Genomic DNA, 26,839 nt, shown 5'->3' with positions numbered 1-26,839 from the left:
ACCCAGATAAGCCAGAACTGATAAGTGGAACCAAAAAATGTGGAACCTATATAAAATGGAATACCATGTAGCCATTAGAAAGGACAAAATGATGGTATTTGCAGGGAAATGGATGGAACTAGAACAAATTATCTGAGTGAGATAAGCTGAGAACAATGAGACAAACTGCATAGGGTCTACCTGATACTTGGATGCTAAAGCCAAAATGCAAGAAGGTATGACAAAGTAAACAGGACTCGAGAAACAACGGACAGCCACTCATTTTGTTGTATCAACATTAATGACTCCATGTTCTTGACTATGTAGACGGTAGAAATATGCAGGCAATGGAGGGAAGCCAGGAGGAGGAACACAATAAGTGGGAAATGAAACAACATACAACAAAGGAGCCCATCAGCTGCAACTGGACATAGAAGAAAAATAACTAAGCAACCCAAACACAGTGATGGGAAGAGATGAATGAGAGGGAAAGAGGGCAAGAGGGAATAGCCTACATTAAGCAAAAGGAAAAAATGTAAATATCACCTGAGGTGGGAAAAATAAATTGTATTGTCAAAGTTCATAGAATTAAAAAAATTTGGACAATGATAACAATAATTTGACTTGTCAAGGTTAAAATGTGTTTGTGACTTTAACTAAGCATCATAATTCCACAATACTGTGAAATATGTGAAATATATGTAATCACCTATCTCAATTTTTACAAAATTGTGAGAATGGAAGGGTTAGAAGATTTGGATGACAATGTTGTCAGACACCTTTTATTCGTGTACTGTTTTGTAGAATGGGAACTTCTTTGTACAACTATTTAAAGATAATAATAAAAAAGTGTTTAGAAATAAACAGTATGAAAATAAAAATTTCAAATATAAAATAAAAAATTAAATCCAGTTGGAAGGAAAATTTCTTTGAGGAAAGTAGTTTAGATTATTCTTTTTTTTTTTTTTTTGGTCGGTAGTGGGACTTGAACTCTGGGCCTGGGTGCTGTCCCTCAACTCTTCAGCTCAAGGCGAGCACTCTACCACTTGAGCTACAGCGCCACTTTCGGTTTTCTGGTGGTTTATTGGAGATAGGAGTCTCACGGTCTCTCCTGCCCGGGCTGGCTTTGAACGGCGATCCTCAGATCTCAGCCTCCTGAGTAGCTAGGGTTACAGGCATGAGCCACCAGCGCCCGGCTAGTTTAGATTATTCTATAGCAAGTCTCACTTCAGAAATAAATTAAAAAACTAGACCCCAGGTAAATGAAATAAACTAAGAAATGGAGCTGAAAAAAGAAAATAAGGAACTCCATCCACTCTTTCTTGCCTGGAGAGCTGGTGTGGGTAAAAATTCATCATGCTACTGAATTGGAACCTAAGTGGCAAGGACCTTACTTCGTGGTGCTAACTTCACTGTTGCCTATTGAATTAGCATGAAAACAACATTGGATCCATCAGTCTCAAATGGAATAAGTAGTGGACCAATATACAGAGAAGGCTGCAAGATGGACTGTTAAAGATAATACTTACTAAGTGTTAATTAGTGCTAACTAGTGTGTTTCTATAATTTACTTTTTTTCTATTAAATTTACCTTTTAAGCCTGTTCATTGGGTGGAGAGAAGGGAATTTTTAGGATTTGGTAAGAAGGAATCAAGGATTTGATTGGACATGCAAAACAGTGGGGAATATATAAAACAGCATGGCCCTAATAATGAGCAGGTCCCACTAATCAATGTTGCCCCATGACCTGACCCACTGGAGTGCCTGGGGCATGCCACACAAGTGAGCAGGGCATGCTGCTGGAGGGGGTAGGATGTCACCTTTACATGATGAGCTGTGACGAATTGATTGGGGAACAGGCAGTTTGTGAAGTGATGGTTGAAAACTGTTAGATAGGAGACCCACTGGAGTGATGGAGGGGTTAAACCTATATATAGGCTGCATGGTCAGAGCAATGGAATTGGAGAAAATCAAGGAATGACCTGCAAGGAAGGAAGTGGTGAGACAGCAGGAGGGGAAAGACCTGAGAGAAGTGGAATTTGAGCGAGAGCAGGTGAGTAAGGAAGCCTATTGTCCACCAGTCCAGAGAAGTGTAGTGGAGAGCCCTAAAGAGAAGAAGGAAGTGATGGAAGGGAAAAAGGGAAATGAAGGAAAAGTCTATAAAGAAGGAGGGAATAAGGGAAAAGGAAAAAGCCTTACCTATTGAAGTTTGGAGCATGGAGATTATAATTTGGGGGTTTGGTGTTTTGCAAACCAATTAACAATGCCTATTGGACGTCTGAGGTTTGGTGGTTGGGGTTGGGCTGTCACTAACTGTACAGCCCAGGACAAGGTAAATGCAGTCCCATTTCTATTGTAAATAAATTAATCTTCAATGTGCCTCATTGGATTGTCTTGTGTTTTATGCATCATAAGTGTGCAAGTTTACAAGTTAACAGGCTCAAAGGCCATGAGTTTTGTAAAATGTTATGAGGTCATAATTGTTTTGAAAAACCCAATGGAACAGTGATATCACAATGGCAATATGATGTCACAATATCGAGTGATAATAATATTTTGATGTTATACTTAGTTGGTGATGCTATAATGGTGATGAGGTCACAATAGGTTTAATGTTACAATAGGTCACAATAGTTTTTTTTTTTAATTGTGAAAATACTGTACAGAGCCGTTACAATTACAGGGGCAAGATAATGAGTACATTTCTTATCAATCATTGTAGCCTCCTCCTTTGTTTCCCCTTCCCATCCCTTCCCATACTTACCTGGCAGGGGAAATACCACGATCACACAATAGGTTTATGAAGACAGTTATGATGTCAGTTATGATGTCAGTTCCACCCAGGAGAAAGTCACCAGCCCAGGCAGAAAAAACTCCACCCACAGAGGAGTGACTTTCTTCACCAGGTAAACACAGCCAGAGACTGCCTCTCCCTACAACAGCCTAGACAAACATTGAAATTCAGTAAGCCTAAACCTGAGAAAAGCTCCAAGCTGGGCTTTGTGAATGTCTCAGGAGTTAGCCCCTCAGGGAAAAGCTACTGTTTGCTGAGAGACCTCAACCCTACCCAGAACCTAGCCTCATCACAGCATCTCCAAACTAGAGGAAACTACCATTTCCCTCTTTTGTGATACTACAAGCAGATCTCCCTCCCACTGAACTAGCCTGGGAAGAGGATCAAAAAACATGCCTAACACAGAGCTGTTTCTGCCTGCCCAAACAGACAAGAAACCAGTCATGCCATAGGAAGTCAAAACAGCACAAGCAGAGCCGAGTCTCTACCAAGAGACTCGTTATGGACACAGGGGAGATATAGGGTCTTCCCATTCATCCCCCAAAAAAACAAAAAATCAAGGAACACTTTTTTGAAACTTTTCTTATATTTTTATTTTTTAAAAGTGTTTTCTGTTCATCTTTTTTTTAATTTTTATTTTTGGTGTGTGTATGTGTGTGTGTGTGTGTGTGTGTGTCTGTGTGTGTGTGTGTGTGTGTGTGTGTGTCTGTGTCTGTGTCTGTGTCTGTGTCTGTGTCTGTGTTTAATCTCTTTTGAGCTTTTGGTCCTTTTTATTTTTTTCTCTTTTTTTTTTCGCATGAATTAATTGCTGTTCTGCTCATCCCGATATATACCTGTCGTCAATTATTAGACCTTATTCCCTATTGTGTACATACTTAATCCAGAAATTTATTACTCAATTCACAACCTCTTAGGCTTAACTTTTTTAAGAGCAGTATCATCTATTTATACCTACATAATTATCAAGTAACTAATTTTAATAATTTTCATTTTTTTGCTTTCATCTATCTTTCTATCAGTCCCCTCCACTCATTCTATCCTTTTCTTCTCTAGGTATCATTTCTTTAAATGTACATAATTTTTAAATGTTTCACTTCTTAAATTTAATTTTTGTTTTTCCAATTTTTCTTTTTATTTCTCTCCTATCATTCTGTCCAATCCATTTCCCTCTCTGAGATTAGGAATTGGTTAAATTTACTCTCCTTTTACCCCTCCATATTCCTCTAGTCCTTTTTGTCCCCACATTTCTCCCTAAAGCTAATATTTTCTGGTTTGCCAAATCCTATTTTGTTGTTTGTAGCCCAATAATACATAGTTGTTTGATGTTGAATAGAATCAATCTGTTGAATTACATTGTATCTGCAGCCATTTTGATTGTGCAAATAGAGGATTGTGTAAATACAGGTTGATGCTTGCTTTAAAATAGTGTTCTAGCACAAAATTGTTGTTACTTTCATACCAAATGGGCAGAACAAGGCGAAAAGCACAATAAAAGCACAATAAAAATGGCAAGTGCAGGTATCTCAGTTGAAAGAATTGTTAATGAATAATCCAGAGAAGTTCCATAAAAACCTGTACAAACACTACTAGTAAAGGACTCAGAGTGAGCATGATAGGGAGCGAGAGTAGGCAAATCAAAGATTAAACAGGAATCTTGTAAGCATTAAGAACTACTTGAAGATTGATGCAGGAATTGCATAAGCAGGTTGAGAAGAGTCAAAGATAAATACAGGAAATGCATGAGCAGGCAGAGCACAACCACAGAGAATTACTGATATTGCGTGAATGTGACGAAACTAATCAAAGTGTAATACAGGAATTACGAGAGCAGGATGAGAGTAGACAAAGATCAATAGATATTCATGGAATCCATAAACAGACCGCTGAAAGAAGTCAGTGAGACCACAAATGGAATGCTGAATGGAGCCGGACAGAAAGAATGGATGTCCAGGGAAGCCATAACCAATCAACTAAGTGATTTGAGAAACTGAACTCAAAATTAAAGAAGTAAAGAATTTCATACTAGATCGAAAGCAAAGCAACAACAAAGACTTTGAAGCCATCAAAGACGACCAATTAGAAGACAAATAAATAAAAAACAAAGTAGAAAGTCTTGACATTAAGTTAGACCATGCAGAAGATCGAATCTCGGGGATTGAAGACAGCCTAGATATTATAAAGAAAAAACATAAAACTATGCAAGACAAATCCAAAAAAATATGATAGATCTATTCAACATTTGGAATACACCATCAGAAGGCCTAATCTGAGGCTAATGGGTGTAGAGGAGCACCTAGAAAAAGAAGTGAATGGTCCAGAAAATTTATTTAACAGAAACCTACCAGAGAATTTCCCAAACATACAAAAATACAGGCCTATTCAGATACAAGAAGCTTATAGAACCCCAAATAGACCAGACCAGAACAGGACATGCCACTGTCACATTATAGTCTGCACAGGAACAATTCAGACCAAAGAATGGAACCTTACAGATCTCAAGGAGAAAAGAACAATCACCTATAAACAGAAACCAATTAGAATCATCCCAGATTTCCCAGCAGAGCCGATTGAAGCAAGAAGAGCCTGGAATGGTGTATGCCATGTGCTAAAGACAAACAACTATCAACCAAGAATACTGCACACAGCTAAACTATCCTTCATAACCGAAGGTCGAATAAAAACTGTCCAAAGCAAAAAAAATTTAAACAATATATCTCCACAAAACCAGCCCCACAAAAGACAAAAGTATCCTTCACATAGAAAACCAAGAAGACCACAGTAAGATCCAAGAATCAGCATCCAAGGGAATAAAATTAGAACTCAACACCAAAAGCCAAAAAAGAAAGCCCTAGACAACATGGAGGCTGAACAACACACTGTTGAATCACAAATGAGTCATGGAAGACATTAGAAAGAAAATGCAAATGTTCATGATATTAAAAAAAAAATGAACGCACAAACTACCAGCTCCTCTGGGACACAACAAAGGCAATACCCACAGGCAAGTTTATAGCTCTGAGGTCCTACAGCAACAAATTGGAGAGATTTGAAACCAACAATTTAATAAGACATCTGAACTTCCTTGAAAAAGAGCAGCAAGATAAACCCCAATTCAGTAGATGGAAAGAAATAATTAAAATTACATAAGAATTGAATGAATTAGAAACCAAAAAATCAACAAAATAAAGAGTTGTTACTTCGAAAATATTACAAAATTGACAGAACCTTAGCAAATCTTATCAGAAAAAGAAAAAACTCACCCAAATTAAAAAAAAAAAAAAAAAAAAAAACACTCAGAGATGAGAATGGAAACATCACCACAGAAACAACCGAGATTCAAAAAAATATGAGGAAGTACTTTTCAAACCATTATGTGAATAACTTTGAGAACCTGACCTTTCCTAGCAAATCTTAACATGCCAAAACAACAAAGATGAGTTAAATCAACTTAGCATACACATATCAAGCATAGAAAAAGAAACAGCAATAAGAGTCCTCCCATCTAAGAAAAGCCCAGGACCAGATGGATTCATAGTGGAAATCTACAAGGCCTTCGAAGTAGAGCTCACACCAATAGTCCTCCAAATCTTAAATGAAATTGAAAGAGAAAGTTCACTACCGAATTCATTCTATGATTCCATCAGAACCCTTATCCCAAAATAAGGCAGGGACTCATCAAAGAAAGAAAACTGCAGAGCCATTTCTTTGAGGAACATTGATGCAAAGCTCCTCAACAAAATTTGGCCCAATTTATGTCAACAATTCATCCAAAAAATCATACACAATGATCAAACAGCATTCATTTCAGGTATGCAAAGCTGGTTCAATTTATGCAAATGAATTAATAAAATTCATCACATCAAAAAGAGCAAGGATAAGAACCATATGGTTATCTCAATAGATGCAGAAAAAGCACTGACAAAATCCTACACCCCTTTGTGATGAAAGCTCTGTAAAAAGTATGAATCCAGTCAACATTCCTCAATACAATAAAGGCTGTATATGACAAACCTACAGCCAGCATTATACTTAATGCTGAAAAACTAAAGCCAATTCCTCTTAACTCAGGAACGAGACAAGGATGTCCACTCTCACCACTTCTCTTCAATTTAGTATTAGAATGCCTAGCTACAGCAAAAGACAAGATGCAAACATTAAAGTGATCCAAATAGGGAAAGATGATGTAAAACTCTCCCTATATGCAGATGATATGATGTTGTATTTAAATAATCCCACCAACTACACTCCGAAATTATTCATGCTGATACAAAATTTTGGCAAAGTAATAGGGGAAAAAGTAACTCTCAAAAATCAATGCCTTTTTTGTATGCCAACAATGAGAAACCATGGCTGAAATCAGGAAAGCAACTCCATTCATAATAGCCCATAAAAGATAAAATACCTATGTATTAACTTAATCAAAGATGTGAGGGATCTTTATGATGCAAACTTTAAAATCCAGAGAAAGGAAATAAAAATGGAACTTAGAAAGTGGAAAATCCTCCCATGCTCCTGGATTTGAAGAATCAAATCGTGAAAATGTCAATACTTCCCTAGTCTATCTACAAATTCAATGTGATGCTTACCAATATTACAAACTCATTCCTCAAGAAAATAGAAGAGGAAATACAAAAATTCATATGGAACAATAAAAGACTCTGAATAGCAAAAATATTCCTTAACAGAAAGAATAGTGCTAGAGGAATATCAATACCAAATTTCAAACTCTACTACAAAGGTGTAGTAATCAAAACAGCTTGGTACTGGCACAAGAACAGACCTCAGTACCAATGGAATAGAATTGAAAACCCAGAAATGAACCCACAGAACTATAGCTACCTAATCTTCGATAAGGTAGCTAAGAAATAGAATGGAAGAAAGAGCTTCTTCTGTAAATGGTGCTGACAAAATTGGTTAATCACTTGTAGAAAAGTAAAGCTAGATCCATATATATCACCTTGAAGGGGAAACAAAGGCAGAGGCTAAAATGCTTGATAAGAAATGTACTCATTATCTTGCCCATGTAATTGTAACCACTCTGTACAGTATTTTCACAATAAAAAATAAATAAAAATTAAAAAAAAGAATCAACTCCAAATGAATGAAAGACCTCAGAGTCAAAGCAGACACACTGAAAACATTGCAGGACAAACTAGGAGATAATCTATGTGTCCTTGGCACAGGCTGAAAATTTCTTAATAGAGACCCAGAAACACAACAGATCAAAGAAAGGTTGGACAAATGGAATTGCATGAAATTGCAGAGCTTCTGCATGACAAAGCACATAGCTAGCAAGATCAATAAAAATCCTACAAATTTGGAGAAGATCTTCACTAGCCATACAACGGGCAAGTGTCTCATATCTAAAATATACCTGGGACTGGAAAAATTAAATCCCCCAACAACAAATCTTCAAAGAAGCAACTGCCCAATAAATAAGTGGCTAAAGACTAAAGAGAAACTTCTCTGAAGAGGAAAGAAGGATAGCCAATAGATACATGAAGAAATGCTCAACCTTCGTAGCAATAAAAGAAATGCAAATCTAAACCACACTGAGATACCGCCTTACCTCAGTTAGAATGGCTATAATGAAGAACTGTAATAACAAGGCAAGCTAGACAGGATTTCGGTGGGACTGTAATCTTGTTCAACCACGCTGGAAAGTAGTATGTAGGTTCCTCTAAAGACTCCATGTAGAGCTCCCCTATGACACAACAATCTCACTTTTTTGCATTTACCCAAATGATCACAAACAAACCCATACTATAACTACCAGTACCACTATGTTTATTGCAGTATTATTTACCATACCTAAGATATGGAACCAACCCAGATGCCCCTCAGTAGATGAATGGATCGATAAAATGTGGCAACAACGCTTGATAATAAATGTACTAGTTATCTTGCCCATGTAATTGTAACTCCTCTGTACGGTATTCTTACAATAATAAAAAAAGTGATATATATACACAATGGAATTCTATGCCTCCATCAGAAAAAATGGCATTGCCCCATTTGTTAGGAAATGGAAAGACTTGGAAAACATTATAGTAAGTGAAGTAATCCAGGCCCAAAGATATATAGCTTCCATGGTTTCCCTTATTTGCAATAACTAGTATATGTCGGAGATAAACACAAACTGTCAGACAAGTTGATGTTAGGTGAAATGAACACCAAGATAAGGACTCAAATGCTTTTACTTACTTGCTGTTTTTTCTACCATATTTACAAGATGATTTCTTTGTTGCTTTTTATGTCCCTCCCCCACAATATAACCTCTATTTTCACTGTATTTGATGTTGTTATAATTTGGGGAGGGGAAGGGAAAAACAAATTGGGATTCATGTGAACCCATTGCAACAATGACAGGTACAAGACGTTAAGTCAAAAAACGAACTTTACAACTTTGGCACGGGGGGGGGGGAGGGACCGCAGAAAGGGAGATGGGAAGGGATGGGACGGGGAAAGAGGGGAGGAGGCAACAACGCTTGATAAGAAATGTACTCATTACTTTGTTCATGTAATTGTAAACCCTCTGTACGTATTTTCACTTTAAAAAAATCATGAAATAATAAAGTGAAAATCCATGCCAATTTTTTTGCCTGTCGTGGGGCTTGAACACTGGGCCTGGGCACTGTCCCTGTGCTCTTCAGCTCAAGGATAACTCTGTACTACCTGAGACACAGTGCCGTTTCTAGTTTTCAAGATATACATTGGCAATAAGAGTCTCACAAACATTTCTGCCCAGGCTGGCTTTGAACCACTATCCTCAGATCTCAGACTTTTGGGTAGCTAGGATTTCAGCATGAGCCACCAAAGACAAGATTCAGGACAATTTTAAAAAAGCAAGCTTATTGAAACTTCTGGCTTTTTCTAATAAATAATGTTGTTTTCAGCATTAATTTATAACTATGAATAATTTTTAGATGTAACTTGGAATTTTTTAATAGAATCAAATATAACTTTTACTATTACTCAGTATCTCACAAACCCACTGTAACTGACTTTCCCCAAAGGCAATTATTACATGCTATATTACTCATTATTTTTATTACACTCTATATATTACATGTCGTGTGAAGTGAAAATAGTTTGTACCAATTTATATAAATTAGTAGATGCTACTTTAGCCTTATAAATTCAGAACTGTGGTTTTAAATGAAAGAAAGATATTCGAGTTAAAATGAAATATAAATATGTAATGTGTCCCAATTGAATAAAATATTCTGAGTTCATACAGACAAAAATATTTTCTTTCCACTAAAGTCTTTGAAGTAATACCATTGGAAATAGTGAGGCAAGAGGAGGAAGAATTAAAATCATGTCAAACAATATCTGGTATTCTGCTATCCCCTCCACTGTGAAGACCTGCCCATTCCCAGTTGTCACAAAATTTCAAGTGTCTCTCTTAGAATCTATTTGGAAAAGTTCTAAATCACTGACTATTTTTGTAATTTCTGTTATATGAAACAAAATATTGACACAAAACAATTGAAATAAAATACAAACATATGTTGAAGTCATCACAACTGGAAAAACAACCAACAAAGTAGAACTTTCCCAGGAACAAAAACAAGTTTTGCCCAGGTTTTAAAGCACAAAAACCTCAAATACATGTTAACTTGGAGTAGAGCCATAAAGAAAACTGTGTCTCAGAAATATGGTTGTATTAAGGTGTAATTAAATTCATCTAGATGAACCTAATATAGCAAACCCCTTGAATGGATCAAATTGTTTAAAACAAATCTGACTGTATGCGGAGTGAGATCTGCACATATTTAAAAGAATAAAATAACAAAATCATGACATACTAAAAAGTTCAGAAAAGCAATGAATAAGTGCAATATTATCCATATTGAGAACTAATTCCTACTGATTTAACAAGAAAAAATATGCAACTAATACAATCTGAGTAGTGTACATGAGTGTATATAACTTTAAACTATTCCAAATTACACTTTGTAGAATATTGAATGTGGGTAATCTAAAGGAGAACATCAACAACTGATATAAATGAAATTAAAAATCCCATGAAAAGAGAGAAGTAGTTTCTAGAAAATAATAGCTTAACAAATGTTAGTGAAAATCTTTCTAGTACTGAGAAAATTGCATACCTATTTATTTAGATCCAAAAAAAAGACCTCAGTTACTCAAGCTGATTTGAAACTTTGGCAAAGTAGCAGGATACATCTGTAACATTATTATGGATGTTGACTCTGGCATGGAATTCATTTCCTCTTTGATCTGACAAATGAATATATGAAAGAACATAACTTCTCCAACTAAATATCAAGACTTAACTAAACATATCACAAGAAAAGTCATAATGTAATCCGTATTGCAACTGGGATAAGAGAAAAATCAGTCATAGTGATTCTGTATTTATCATAAATGTTGATGTTTTTCATAAATTATTTCCTTTAGTTTGCATTTTCAAAATATTGTGTTATATGATGTATATCATGGTAACTTATTTTGAATGCCTCCTTAAATTTTTTTCTGTTTACAATGTCTCTCTTCTGTTCCTAACCCATGAAATGATGTTGATTCCAAAAACATTCTAATAACCACTGTTTATAATACACAAAATCTCATAAGCATGACAGCAGTAAGCATTGGTTAACATTTGGATACCAGGGTGTCATGACTTATGAGGCCTATCTGCATGAGTTGCATTGTACCTAGATTCCTCAGCCTAAATTTAGCCACTGTTAAAAAATGTTTATATCTTTATTTGTCACCCATCAGAGATTAAATCTGAGTATAAACCCTAAGGATAATGATAAAGTAAAAATTTAGCTTTTCTGGATATAAAGTAAACAAAATGCAGCATAGAGTAACTCACTGGATTAAAGTCAACCTATTTCACCAAAACACTCTAAGCATTACCTTACAATGTGTATTATTCTCATGAACGGAATGGGGAATATGAGAAGAGGACTAACCAAGCACTGTCTTCAAATATGTATAATTTGGATTTATCTCTATATTTCGCTATAAACATTTCTGATAAAACTGTTTGAATAATTGCTTTATAATATATCGTAGTTTCATATACCAAATTACATTCAGAAAATGGGATCTAACAATTAACTAAAGAAAGTCCTGGCAGAAAAAATGGCACATCTATACTATATGACACCCAATTCTGAGGTATTTCATTATGCTTCCATTTAATGAATGTGATTGTTTAAATGTTTCATAAAATACTAAATAAAATGGATCAGTGTATTATAATCTAATTGTTTCCAATTTTATCCGAGAATCATTTAAGAATTTCCCATTCAATCATGACATACATCACATTCCATTGGTATTCATATGGATAGGAATGAGTTTCTTAGGATTTCCTGCCATTTGGAGGTGGCAGGGACCAGGATTCGAACTGTGGGCTCCAGCTCCCACCACTTCAGCCCGAGGATAGGGAACTCACTGGTCTGTTTAAGAATATCAGCAAGACCAATGATTATGCAGGCTCCAGTGGTTCCCAGAAGTCCTCCTTGATACTTACAAGGTTGTGAAAGGAGTATCATGGTCAAAGTCATCCTAGGCAGAAAAGTCCTTGAGAGCCCTGTCCAACTTCAGGACCAACAAAGCCAGAATTATAGCCATATGACTCCAGTGTTAGAAGGCTAGCCTTAAGTAAAGCAGCTCACAGACTGTGCCCAGATCCTGAGGTCAAGGTCCAGGAGTGGCAACAAACAGACATACACAACAACCTGTGCAGCCATCTGCCTAAAGGAGGTCACCCTCAGCAGACTTTAAGTACATTTTATTATGAGGCCAATGCAGGAACAGTCACAAACCAGCAGTGGAAGAGAAAAATCAGGTTTCTTAGAAGTAACCAGTATTCAGAAAATTAAAATTGGGGACATAAAATGGTGGCATACTTATGTAAAAACTACCATTAAGAAAAAGATGAGGGGGCTGGGAATGTGGATTAGTGAGAGAGTGCTTGTCTAGCATGCACATTCAAGAAAAAGACAGAATTAGACTTGGAAGTCAGGAGGAAAGACGGGAACACTTCCCAGTCATGAGGTCTTCTGCAGTGTGCCAGGACACCAACATGGTCTTCAAACAACCACAGAACAGGAAGACTGTCTCTTTCCCACTTCTCAGGCAGCTGAGGCCCCAGAGTCAAGAGGGCAGAGCCAGGTTCTAACTCAGGTGCTTGGAGCCAGAAGAGAAAGGGCTCTGCCTCTCCTTGGACTGGGGATTTGCTTTAATAATGTGGAGAATGAAGGAAGGAGAATGAACTGGCATTGGTAGAAGAAGGGCCTTCAAATCTGACAGATGGAGAGTTAAAAACCCACTACCTAAGACCAAAGAGCAAGGCTCTCTACTGTTAACCTAAAGATAGACTGAGGTTCCCTTCACCTGAGGGAGGAACATTAATTAGTCATTGTCTGAAGAGGCTGAGAAAGCCTGATCCTTGTGTAACTCTGACAAATGTTTCAGGTTTCCTCTCATTGGTGGCAGTGTCTTGAATGAATGAAGTGGTTTTGCAGCTCACTTACCTGTTGCGTGTGTACATTCTGCCTCCTAATCCTGTAGGACTAGGTCTCTTTGCCTAGTTTGGCTTTTGAAACTGTTTTCTGCCTTCAAATATTGTTACACTGGAGTTCTTCCTGCTAACAGGGCTAGGGCTTGGAAGTTGAGAACTTTATGTGAACCCATGATTGGTCAATGATGTTTCTTTCCTGCTTTTATAACTCAAGAACTCTAAGAACATTTAGAGTGCAAGTAACTTCTCATTACAAAGGGAAACACAGGAAGCTCTTGAACATCTGACCTTTCAGCAGTAGAAGTCAGAGTGTCATCGACTTTCCAGCCCTGGCTGGCTTTATCCTATGATCCTCAGACTTCAGCCTCCTGAGCTAGGGTGATGGGCATGAGCTACTGGTGATCTCCTAAGTTCAGAACTGTAATAACATTGGCATTACAAGTCAACTGCTTATCAAAAAGGGCTTGGGCAGCATATTAGGCCTTTCAACATTGGACCATTCAGACACAAGGTTATAATGCTAGAGTCTGAGAGGCTATGCATATGTATTGGCTACACTTGAACCTTGAGCTCTACCTCCAATTCTGGTGTGCATGACCATACTTTTTCCCAGAGAATGTTCTCCTAATTAGCAAATAGGAAAAGTACTTTGCTTAACCCTCACTTTTTTCCAGTTTTGTGTCTCAAACTCAAGTATGGGCACGGTCCCTGAGCCCTTCAGCCCCTGAGCCCTTCAGCTCAAGGCGAACACTCTACCACTTGACCCACAGCACATGTGGTCTTTTTGGGGTTCATTGGAGATAAGATTATAACAGGTTTTCCTTGCCTAGGCTGTCTTTGAACTCTGATCTTCAGATCTCAGCCTCCTGAGACCCTAAGGTTCCTGTTGTGAGCCACAGGCATCTGGCCTGCTGTTTTTGCCAGACCTGGGGCTTGAAATAAGGGCCTGGGTACTGTCTCTGAGCTCCTTTTTCTCAAGCCTAGCGCTGTACCACTTGAGCCACTCCACAGCTTCTGGCTTTTTCTGAGTATGTGGCACTGAGGATTCAAACCTTACCATTCATGCATGCTGACTCAGCTCAATACCACTAAGCCACATTTCTAGCCCCACCCTTACAAATTTATCCCTCAACTGCATATCCCCAATAAAAGGCTTCTGAGTAAAAATCTTCTAAAGAAATTCCTTTAGGAAGGTTCTAAAGATAATGAAGGCAAATTTCATACTTGGGAAAGACCCTAAACATATGAAGACTGTGACAAATGCTTCATTTAATTATGTATCATGTTTCAACACTTAATAAAATATTAATGAAAAACAAATCAATGTCCTAAAGTATTGTGTATAAATTTATAATAGATGTACAACATGTACTAAATGTTATGTGTATAATAATACAAAATACAATAAACAATAAGTAAATGAAAAGTAAAAAAAAACAAAATAAATACAAAATCAATAATAAACATTATAATATGTAATAAACATACATATATAAGTATATATCATATATTACACATATATAGAAATGTATTTTCCATTGCAGAGCCTTCATTCAGTAGCTGGGAACTCTAGCCTGAATTTCTTTTCCTCAAGGACAGTGAGCTTTGCCTTTACCCATGATACAAAAGAGTTACCTGGATGGTCAGATCAAATCTCAGCAATGATGGAAATACTGGCCCCAGTTCCAAGACAGTGACTTAATTTTTTAATGGAAGTAGTTTTGTTTATTCAGTTACATACTGAAAATTTTTTAAAAAAGCAGCGTAGAATTGTGTACATCTATCAGACATCTTTCTCTTAACCCCAAAATGCTTGTCTGAGCACTACTTTTTTCATTTTTTTATTGTAAAAATGTTGTACAGAGGGGTTACAGTTAAATGAGCATGGTAATGAGTACAGTTCCTATTGTGCATTGTTGCTTCCTCCTTGTTTTCCCCCTACCATTCCTTCCATCCCATCTCCACAACTACTCCCCCTGCCGAGCTCAGTGACTTAACTTTTATTTTTGGATTTGCATGGGGTTTGAACTCAAGTAGTGGCAAATATGCACTTTCCCTCACATTGGTACATATTTACAAAGATCCAGAGTTCAAATCCCAGGTTAGGAAAGAAAACTGGTATAAATTCAAAACGAGGGAGCTTTATTTCTTTTTAATTTAGTTAAATAATTAATTAATATTTTTATTTATTCTTTATTTTGCCAACATGGGACTTGAACTCAGGTCATGGCAATTCTGCCTCAGCTTCAATCGCCCTAGGGTGGGGCATCCTCAGACCCATAGCCAAAGTAGGGATCCTAGGCCCAGAGGGGTTTCAGGAAGAAAAAAAAAACATAGCATAGCACAAAAAGTGGCAAGCTGCAGAGGGCTGAGGGTTTTACGTTTTTTTCTTTGCACAGTGACCATCCTGGGTCTGAATAACATGACTGCAAAGTGGACCTGACCTGCCATATCTGAAGGCTGGCATGCTATCAGGGAATCCATAGGCCAACCTGTGAACATATGTCCCAGGTTCAAATCCCAGTACTGACACCTACCAATGGCAGGAGATCATAAGAGACTCATTCCTATGCATAGGAATACCAATTGAAAGAGTAGTTCATGTTTGAGTCTAGTCTAAATTTGGATGCAATAATCCTATGATGCTGATTGATCTTAATAGGTTATTATGCATGAAAAGAATAATATTCCTTCAATGGCGGTATAATAAATGCCTAAGAGTTGGTAGTAATGTAGTAGTGTCATTCAATCATAGATAGATGCCTCTGGTGTTCCTTACTGATATATGTTTATTTGTATACCACCCTTTGCCTATCCATTTATCACTGTTTTGGCCAAACCTGGAGCTGGATCTCAGCAACTGAGAACCACCTTAAAGCTTCATTGGCTAGAGGCTGCCATGCTCACACTCATCCATTCATGAATTGGGCTTGCTAAACCCTGAGTTCACATCCCCGCACTGCCAAAATTTTAATGTTGAGTAAGAAGCAAAGTGTGACACATGTTTTCCATTTCTGTGAGAGTCCTGGGTGTCAGGCATGATGGAGAACTTATTTACAAATCTGGATGCTGTGATAGGATGTAAACAATGTAATACATGGTAGAGGGGTCATCAGAGTCAATGAAATAAATGGTAAATAAATGAATAAAACAAAAAATAAAATGAATAACCACACCCAACAAAATATGGTCTGACTATCTGTATGGAAGTATAAATCCTATATTTAAAATGGATATAAGGAGTATGTTTTCCAACCCTGAGGCTTGAATTCAGGCCTAGGGTATAGGTCTGACTTGCTTGTCTTCAAGCATGTTCAGATTCCCTACCGTCACGGTGCTGCATATTTACGCAGACCTTGAGTTCAAATCCCAGGCCTGGCAGAAAAAATGTCATGAATTGCAAACCAGGGGGCTAAATATTTTTTTTAATTGAGGGCCATTGGAGAAGCCATAGTCCCGCACAGCAACATAGGCCTACAGTTCGAATACAGTCATGCCACTTACAGATGGTGGGAGATCCTAAGAAATTCGTTCCCATCCACAGGAATAATGATGGAATGTTATCAATGTCACAGTTGAATGACATGCTCATGAATGATACTTGTACACAGACTTCATGATTTCAGTCGGCTGATTGATTTTATTTAATATATTATGAAACATTAAAAGAATATTATTTCTCACAGGGATGCAATAATTTCAGGACACTGATTTACTTAATACTTTATTAAAGATAAAAATAATAACATTTATTTATTTTTTTTTTTGTGGATCCTGGGGCCTTAACTCAGGGCCTGGGTGCTGTTTAGCTCAAGGCTAGTGCCCTATCTCATGGTTTCCCTTATTTGCAATAACTAGTATATGTCTGAGTCAAGCAGAAAAGGTCAGATAAGGTGATGTTAGGGAAATGAACCCTAAGATATGTACTCAAATGTTTTTTTTCTTTTATGTGATTGTTTCTAACACATTTATGATTGTTTTTTGTTGCTCCCCCACAGTATAACCCCTGCTTTCACTGTATTTGTTGTCAATATAATTTGTGGAGGGGAAGGGGAAAAACAAATCATTTAAATAGGGATACAGGTGGACCCATTGCAACAAAGAGATGTACAAGTCATTATGTCCAAAATGAACTTTACAACTTTGGTGGAGGGTGAGGGAGCAGGGAGGATTGGGTGGGGGGGCAGAGGGGAGGATGGGAAGGGATGGGAAGGGGAAACAAAGGAGGAGGCTACAATGCTTGATAAAAAATGTACTCATTATCTTGCCCATGTAATTGTAACCCCTCTGTACATTATTTTCACAATAAAAAACTTAAAAACATAAAAAATATTAATTACATGGAGGCATAAGAAATATCCAAGAATTGGTAAGAATGTAGTATATATAACTGAAAAATGGATACACATCTCTGGCACTCTGTAAAGAAATATATATTTATTAGTGTACTATAATCTGCGTGTCAATCTGTTCTTATTTTGTGAACCCCTGGTACTCGATCTCAGATCCTGGAAACTGCCTATCAGCTCAATTTGTTCCAGGATGGCATGCTGACACACACGCATTCATGAATTTGGCCCGGTAGGCCTTGAGTTCAGATGCCATCATGCCCAAACAATGAATCATGGAGTAAGAAACTGATGGTGACACATGTTTTCCTATTCTGTGAAAGTCCTGGGTGTCAGGTATAAGTGGAATACATATGCAGATCTACATCCTATTTAATCAATGTAACCAATGTTCTATGTGCCATATTAGTCATTAAAATAAAGTCAATACATGTTGGGTCTTTGTTTGCCCCCGAAAGATGGATGGGGCCCAAGAAAATGTAAGTGCCCCATTTGCCTGTTCCCCAGTCTCCCTTAGCCTGGGAAACATTCAGACACAGTGGGGAGTCAAGTCAAGCAAGAACTCGTTTATTACTACACAGCAAGCACCTTTTAAAGAGAAAAATTGAGAGGCTGGGAAGGGGAGGTAAAGGAACCAACCAATCACTGTAAAGATCACACCCTATCATGCACCTAAGCTTTATCTAATCAGATTTTAAGGTAAAAAATTGGGCTGTGCCCACTCAACTTCCTCTCAGCACCATCATTGCTGCCTATGTGCCCCACAAACACATGAATAAAACAAAAAAATAAAATGAATAACTACACTGAATGCAATATGGAGTCAACCTATGTATGTAAATATAAGTCATATATTTAAAATGTACACAAATAGGATGTATTCTAGTACTGGGGATCGATTTCAGACCTAAGGAACAGACATGAATTTCTTGACAAGAAGGCTAGCTTCCCCTTTCAATACAGTGCAACAGAGTTACCCAGACCATGAGTTCCAATCCCAGTTGTAGCAGAAAAAATGGCACCTTTATACTGTGTGACGCCCAATTCTTTGGTATTTCATTATGCTTCCATTTAATGAACGTAATTTTTTAAATGCTTCATAAAGTATTGATTAAAATCGATCAGTGTCCTATAATATTATTGTGTATAATTTTATCGTAGAATTATTTAAGAGCTGCCCATTCAAACATAACATAGATCATGTTCCATTGTATTCATATAGATAGGAATGAGTTTCTAAGGATCTCTTTCCATTTGGAGGTGGCAGGATCAGGATTCGAACTGTGGGCTCCAGCTCCCACCATTTTAATCCGAGGATAGGGAACTCACAGGTTTGTTTAAGAATATCAGCAAGACCAATGATTAGGCAGGCACCAGTGGTTCTCAGCAGTCCTTATTGATGTTTACAAGGCTGTGATAGGAGGATCATAGTCAAATTCACACTAGGCAGAAAAGTCCTTGAGATCCCTGTCCAACTTCAGTGCCAACAAAGGCAGAAGTAGAGCTGTGTAGCTCCAGTGGTAGAGGGATAGCCCTGATTAAAACAGCTCACAACACACACACACACACACACACACACACACACACACACACACACACACACACACACTGTAGTCTAATCATCTATCTGTTTATATATTGGCCATTCCTAGGGCTTGATCTCATGTCCTCAGATTTGCCCACCAACTTCTCTTGCATCAGACTGGTGTGCTAACATTTACCCACTCATGAAGTGGGCCTGCTAGGCCCTGAGTTCAAGTCACAGAACTGCCAAAAACTTAATCCTGGTGGAAAGCCAATTGTCCCACTTGGTTTCATTATGGGTGAATGATACTCAGGAATGATGTAGAATACACAGGCAAATCTATGTCTTATGTAATAGGATGCAAAAAATATTATATGTGTAATCATATTCACTAAAATATATAAGAAACAAAACACAAAATAAAATGAATACACTAACTGCAATATGCAGTAAAAATATGTAGGTCAATAAAATTCATGTATTTAAAATATATACGAATATTATTTTTTCGAGTGCTAGGACATGAATTGAGGTCCTAGAAACAGGCCTGACTTTTTTGTCTTCCAGAATGTTGATCTTCCCCATCCCCCACAGTGCTGAGGATTTACCCAGACCCTGAGTTCAAATCCCGGTCCTGGCAAAAAAAAATGGCATGGATTCTAAGCCAAGGAGCCTCATAATTTTAAAAACATTTTTAATGTATTTATGTATGTATGTATGCATGCATGTATGTATGTATGTATGTATGAATGTATGTATGTATGTATGTATGTATGTATGTATGTATTTTTATTTTGTCAACCACCGGGCTTGAACTCAGCTCATGGCAATTCTGCCTCAGCTTTGATCACTCTTGGCTGGGGTGTAGCCACTGGACCCACAGCTGAACCTGGGTTCCTGGGACCCAAAGGCTGACAAGAAAAAAAATAATTAATGCAAATCAGAAAATAAAAAAAAAACTGGCAACTTGCAGATGGCTACCGGTTTTATATTTGTTTCCTTTGCTAGTTGACCATTCTGCTTCTGAAAGACACGGTTGAAGAATGTTGGTAACTTGGCATTACGAAAGGCTGGCGGGCTACCAGGGAACCCAAAAGCCAATATGGCAATATAGGCCCTGTGTTTGAAGCCGGGTCCTAACCCCAACCAATGGAAGGAAATCCTAAGTGTCTCGTTCCTATTCATAAGGATACCAATGGAAGATTGTGAATGGCAAGGTTGAATTAGTTGTTTCTGAATACTACCATATAAATAGAGTGCTTTTAGGAGGCCAATGGATTTTAATGAATATTTTTGACACATTCAAAGAATACTATTAATTACATGGACATAATAGTTTCAGGACAGTGGTTGATTTAATTAATAATTAAGGATGAAAACAATAATATTAATTACATGGACGTATACTAAATACCCCAAAATTGATAGGAATGTAGCCTATATAACTGAATAATGTACAGACATCTCTAGCACTCTATAAAAATCAATAATTATTTTTGTACTACCATCTGCATGTCAATCTGTTCTAATTTTGTCAACTCCTAGAGCTGGATCTCAAGTTCTGGAAATGCTTGTCAGCTCAAAATGCCTCAGGTGGCATGCTGACACTCATCCTTTCATGAATTGGTCCTTGTAGGCTGTGAGTTCAGATGCCAGCACTCACAAAAATTGAATCGTGCAGTAAGAAGCCCATGGCGACACATGTTTTCCTTTTCTGTGAAAGTCCTAGGTATCAGGTGTGAAGTTTCATACATAGGCAAATCCATATCCTATGTAATAAATGTAATAAATATTTCATGTGTAATAACAGTCAATAAAATAAATGGTAAGTAAATGAATAAAACAAAACATAAAATGAACAAGCACACTAAGCATAAAATGGGGTCAACATATGGGGTTCAATTTCAGGGCCTGGGAAGTGCCTGGCAGCTAAATTGGCTAGAGGCTGCTGTTCTGACAGTCAGCCACTTATGAATTGAGCATTCTAGGCCCTGAGTTAGATCCCACCACTGCCAAAAAATGTAATCTTGGAGTGAGAAGCTGAGCGTGACACATGTTTTCTTTGTCTTTGAAAGTGCTTGGTGACAGGTAGGATGTATAATTCAAATGAAAATCTATATGTAATATATGCAAATCTATATTTAATAGGATGTCATAAATGTAAAAAATGTCATAATTGGAAGAATTGTCACTACAATAAATGAAAAACAGATTGAATTAGTAGTGAATCATTCTAGGATAAAATTAGACACTAAAATTATAGGATGTGTATTAAGTTTAATATTTTATTAAGTATTACCAGAATAAAAAATGCATGGAGACATAAATACCTAATAATTGGTAATAACACATGATGCATAATTTAATAATATATAGATATCTGTCTCATTCTATAAAATATGAAATTATGTGTATGGATGTATGTACAATATGTGATAAACAATAACAGGATATTGAATAATTTAGTTAATGCTTTATTAATTGTTAACTGGGACATATCATTAATGGAGACATAATTTAATAATTATTAATTGGTAGTAATATTTATAAATTAATAGTATACAGACATCTTTCTGTGTATATAGTGTTTATATACATCAATCTCTATCTATTTATACCTCATTCACTCCTGGGGTTCGGTGGTTGAGTGCTCACCTAGTGAGCATGAAGCCCTGGGCTCGATTCCTCAGTGCCACATAAACAGAAAACCTGGAAGTTCTGCTGTCTTTCAATCACTTGAATTCTACCCTTGAGCACAAATGCTTAGCGACAGTTTCAAAACCCTTACTCAAGCCCCAGGACTGCCGCCAAAAAGAGTTACAATGTTCTAACTACAACTGTAGAGGGACAGGACTTCAAATACCACATGACAGAGCAAGCTAGGAGTCTGATGCTGACTTAGCCAGATATAAACTGCTGCAACCCAGCTCCATGGGTTACCCCCATCATCCTGGCTTACCCTGGCTTACCCCAGATATCCTGGCCTCTCTGGGGCTTTAAAACCTGCCAGGAAGTCTGCTAGACTCTTTGAAATATGGCTCTAAGTGGTAGAGTTCTAGCCTTGTGCAAATGTTATTAGAACAATAATATCCCAAAGCTTTAAGCTCAAGCTCCATGACTAAACCCCCCCACAAAGAAATCTCACTAAACTGTAAGGTGTGAACTTGTGTGGTTTGTGAAATGTTCCTCATAGAATGGTGATATTGATTAGAGCACCCTAAGTCTAATGACAGCTTGTGGAACAGAGCTATGTGCTGAGTCCTGCATAGGGTACTCTGTGCTGAGTCCTGCACATGGTTCTATGTGCTGAGTCCTTCACAGGGTGCAGTGTGCTGAGTCCTGCATTAGGTGCTGGGTTCTGAGTCTTTCACAGGATGCTGTGTGCTGAATCATGCAAAGAGTGCAATGTGCTGTGTCCTTCACCAGGTGCATTCTTTCATTGGGTCCTTGTAAGATCTCCCCACTGAGATGATTATGCAGACAAGAATATTGAGGCTCAGATATGTCTCCATGGCAGGGACAAAATTATGTATTACTGAAGACTAATGAGTTGTCTACTACAGACAATATTGTTTTGTTCTGGTTTTTCAAAGTCATAAACCTTGAAATAGGGGCCTAAGCTCTGACCCTTACCTCTTGGGCTCATGGTTAGCACTCCACCTCTTGGAGCCATGGACCCCCTTGCAGCAGATGCCACAGCCTAGAGGTCTATAGCTGAGGTCTCTCATCCTGCCTTCCCAGGAAGCAGAGATCTGAGGATCTGCGTTCCAAATTATCCCAGACACAAAAGGTCCCATGAGCATATTATCTCCAGTTCACCACTAAGAAACCTGAAGTGGAAGCTAGGTGCCTGTCACCCTAGTACTCAGGAGGATGAGATCTGAGGATCATAGTTCAAAGCCAGCATGGGCAGGAAAGTCCTTGAGACACTTAGCTCCAATGGGCCACCAGAAAAGCTGTAATGGTGTTTGGCTCAAGTGGTAGAGCACAAGACTTGAGCTGAAGAGCTCAAGGACAGGACCCAGGCCCAGACATCAACTCCTACAATAGAAAAAGAGAGAGAAACAAGTTAACAAACCTGAAGTGGAAGGCTGGGAATGTGCCTTAGGGGTAGAGTGCTTTGCAAATATGAAACCCTGCGTTTCATTTCTCAGGAACACAACAGTAAAAAAAAAAAAAAAGCCTGAAGTAGCTCTGTGGTTCAAGTGGGAGAACGCTATGATTGTACAAGAGAAGTTAGGTACAATGCTCAGGTCCTGAGTTCAACCTCAAAGAATGATGTATGTGCCCTGCCCCTGTGTGCCCACGTGTACACATACACACACACACACACACACACACACACACACACACACACACACACACACACACACACACACACAGACTAGAAGTGATGCTGTTACCCAAAATGATAAAGCACCGGGCTTCTGCACTGTGCTCATGGTCAGCACCCTGGCCCTGTGTTCAACCCCAAAACCTAGCCACCCAGGGCCAAACTAGGAGAGGTCAAATGTTTAAAAACCTGTTGAATTCACCAGCCCTAGATGAGAGGAAGCTTTGTGATATTAGATATGTGCTTGGATTTCCCAAGCTTCCAGAAACCTAAGAGAGGCATCATAGGCCCATCATCACTGGCAATGAAACATTTCATTAAGTTAAGGGTCCTAGTTGTCTGCCAGAAGGAATCTTGATTTATATTGAACACTGTATCTGAGCACCGGAATATAGTCTCACAAAGGCAGGATAAGTGCACAGGACTTGGCCTGCCACAGGAGGTGGCAGAAATGAAGGCTTCCTGTCAAACCAGAGCACTGGGGAGAGAGATAGTTTGGGGAACAAAGAGACCTTTTTCGCCTGACCTTCAGAGCCTGCCCAAAATCATCCTCACTATCTGACCCAGATGGAGTTGTTGATTACACAGCTGTACAGGAGTGAGGGCTTTTGTCTGCCTGTCCAGACAATAAGAGAGACTTCTACCAGCTGGCCTGGGATGCAGAGAAACCCTCAGGCTACTCTGGGAACAGTGAGGGGAGCTCTGGATTATGCACTGTCATGAAAACAGTCTCTGTTACGAAATCATTTTATTGAATACAAATTTCCTACCTTGGTGCCGTTCATCATAATACTCTGCAGCTTCATGTATAAGAATACATCCATACATACACAATGACATGGAGGTACAGGCTCTTTTTGATGGGGCAGGTCCTGGGGTTTAACTATGAGCCTAGGCATTGTCCCTGAATTCCTTTTGCTCAAGGGTAGTGCATTAACTTTGAATCACAACCTTACTTCTGGGTTTTTCTGTGATCTCTTAGAAACAAGAGTATCATGGATTTTGCTAAACTGGCTGGATTCAAACTCAGATTCTCTACACCTCAGCCTCCTCAGAAGCTGGGATTACAGTGAGAAGCCACTGGCACCTTCTTTCTTTTCTTCTTCATTTTTTAATCTGGACAAGCTGACTTCTTAACAGGGTCATTCCAAAGGTTTGAATTTATAAGTTAACTACCCAATGTTCTTTATAGCTGTTTCTCTGAGAAGGATTTTCTCTCCTCATCTTCTCCTCTCAGTCACAGGTTTGAAGCCAAAAATGAGAAGTGAGTGTCACAGGATTAGGGAGCAAATGTCCACAGGACACGCCAGTTCTGTCACTTAGCATTGAGCTGCAGTGAATTTGCCATCTCAAGATGAGAGGACCAAAAGCTGGAGTGATCCTCATGCTGTCCTCATTGCTCCTTTTGTCTATAAAATGATCTGATAATTATGAGTGTTGTGTGTCTCCAACTTTAAGTATCTAGAACACACTAGATGCTTCTTCATATATCTCTTTTTCTCTAGTGCCTCTCGAGATTTAGACTATGGGTTTGTGTGGAGGGGCTCCTTGGTGTCTTCCTGAGGAAAGCAGCTTGAATCCTGTTTGCAAGATTGCCGTTCAAATTCAGCCTGAGCAGGAATTCGGTGAGACTCTTATCTCCAATAAACCACCAGAAAACCAGACGTAGTACAGTGGTCCAGAGAATAGAGCTCCATCTTTAAGAGAGAAAGCCGAGCAGGATTCACAGGCCTGACCAGGAAGGAAAGCCTGGGAGGCACTTATGTCCAATTAATGACCAGATGGCTGGAAGTAGAGCTGTGGCACTGGGAAAACCTCAGCATTAGGAAAAACAGCTGAGGAACGCCCTGAGTTTAAGCCCTAGTATGGCCACAAAAATTTTTCAGTGCTCTACCTACTTAGTCTGTACACTACCTCCCTGAATGTAAACATACCTTATGCAATGCTTCTCCTTTTATTTACTGATTTATTTTTCAGATATACTCCTTGTGCATACTGCATCATTCTCTTCATTACAGGCCCATGTCTTTTCTCTTCCAGGGTTCCAGTCCTGTGTCCTTATATGATACACTGACGCTCTCAGAAGCTTTTATTTACATTTTATTATGAGGCCATTGCAGGAAAAGTAACAAACCAGGCGTGGGAAGAGAAGATCAGGTTTTGTAGAAGTAAGCAATATTCAGAAAATAAAACTTGGGGATGTAAAATGGCAGTATAATTATGTAAGAAACTACCATTAAGGAAAAGATGAGGGGGCAGGGAATGTGGATTATTGAGAGAGTGCTGGTCTGCATGCAAGAAGCCCTGGGTACGATTTCTCGGTAGCACATACACAGAATAAGCCAGAATTTGGACTGTGGCTCAAGTAGTAGAGTGCTACAGACAGTGCCCAGGCCTTGAGTTCAAAACAAGAACTGGCAAAAATATACCTAGGTGTTGGGTCTTCATCTGTCCCATGAATGAGGAACGGGGTCCAAAGAAAGGTCAGTGCAGCATTCAACCATTCCCTAGCCTTCCTCAGCTCAGCTCGGGGGACAATCAGACACAGCAGGGAGCAAAATCAAGCAGGAAGAAAAACTCATTCATTAACAGAGAGCAGCCCTTTTTAAAGCCAAAAAAGGTGGGTGGCATGGCAGGGGAGGAAGAGGAACGAACCACTGTCTAGGTCACACCCTATCAGGCAACTAAGCTTTCACGGGCTGGTTCCTCACTGAACTTAAGGCAAATTGGGCTCAGCCCACTCTACTCTCTCAGCGCCATCTTCACTGCCCATGTGCCCTGCAGATTCCCCCTCACCTTTTTTGTTTGTTTGTTTTAACAGGATTATATTGGTAAGTATAGCATTTGCCACACAGGGGGTTTGAGGCAAGTCTGGGGGTTGAGATTCACCAGACAAAGATAGGGAGGGCACTTGTGCATGATCCAAGAGCCTGTCCCAGTTGCCTCACATCCCCACCTAGCACAGTAATAAACATCAGTCCCACCACAGTTAGAAATGTCTGAAACAGTTCCATTATTTCCTGGGCATATATAAAAGTCAGTTTCAGTATCTCGTAAGGTCATCCTCTTTAGAACATGGGATAGCCTGGATATTGGGAGTTCCACACATGTGGCACTGTTACATCCTTGTGGGCCCCCATACTCAGGCCATTCTACCATAGTCCAGAAAAACAAGGAAAATTTAAAAAAACTGCAGACATAGCAAAGCAATCCTGGGCACCTGGTGTCTTTTAAGTAAGCAAGTTCCTTGTATATGCCTTTAAGCTAGCACAGGGGTCAAAATGACCTTTGAGCTTTACTGTCAATGGCTCCCAAAATCATCTCCCCCCATCTTTGTTAAAAGAAGCGAACCTGC

This window comes from Dipodomys merriami, unplaced genomic scaffold, assembly GCF_024711535.1.
Source record: "Dipodomys merriami isolate MVZ:Mamm:240054 unplaced genomic scaffold, mDipMer1.0.p SCAF_288, whole genome shotgun sequence".
In the NCBI taxonomy this organism is placed as follows: domain Eukaryota; kingdom Metazoa; phylum Chordata; class Mammalia; order Rodentia; family Heteromyidae; genus Dipodomys; species Dipodomys merriami.
Note: the sequence above shows the minus strand (reverse complement) of the source record.